General features: G+C 41.9%; 1 protein-coding gene across 1 annotated transcript in view; it reads right to left on the reverse strand.

Annotated features, from left to right (window-relative positions):
* Nucleotides 1-664, reverse strand: part of CASKIN1 (CASK interacting protein 1) — a 24,354-nt gene that overhangs the window by 1,247 nt on the left and 22,443 nt on the right. The window lies entirely within an intron of this gene.

The raw sequence follows: 664 nt of genomic DNA on the forward strand, positions 1-664 counted from the left end.
GCGGGGGGGGGGGAGAGGGAGGGGGGGAGAGGAAGGCGGAGGGAGAGACCACTCTGTACGTCTCAAGAAAAGAAAGGAACAGCAACACTTCGTTTTGAAACCACAAGCAAAAAATGCATTCATCAGGACTCAAGCGACTGAACCAGACTCCAACTCCAGTTTATACATGAATATACAGCGGTGCGTCCCGGAGGACGCACGCGAGCACACGCACCCCCGCGTGCACACCCACGCACACCCACACACGCGCACACCAAACGAATGCCAAAAACCCAAAACAAAACCAAAAAAAAAAACAAACCCCCAAAACCTGAAGACACTCCAAAAGAAATGAAACACCTCCAGTAGAAGAATTAACGAAAACCTCCATAAAACAAGACACATCCTTTGAGTTCTTAATGGTGTAAAAATAAAGACGTGACACTGAATCCCAACGGAAAGACCCGAACAGAACTGCTTGCACGTACCTTCCACCCAGAGAAAAGGTAAATATTGTGCTACTCTTAGAATGAGTTTGCCACAAGACACACAGCTTAGTATAATCTAATAGTTTTTCTCAAGCTAAAATCCAGTTTTCTCTTGATTTCTTTTAAACTGCTTTATATATAATTGCTAATATTTTTAAATCTTTTAAATATATATTTGTTAAATTTTATTCTTTTTA

The sequence above is a fragment of the Aptenodytes forsteri genome, unplaced genomic scaffold, assembly GCF_000699145.1.
Source record: "Aptenodytes forsteri isolate BGI_AS27 unplaced genomic scaffold, ASM69914v1 Scaffold55, whole genome shotgun sequence".
NCBI classification, from domain to species: domain Eukaryota; kingdom Metazoa; phylum Chordata; class Aves; order Sphenisciformes; family Spheniscidae; genus Aptenodytes; species Aptenodytes forsteri.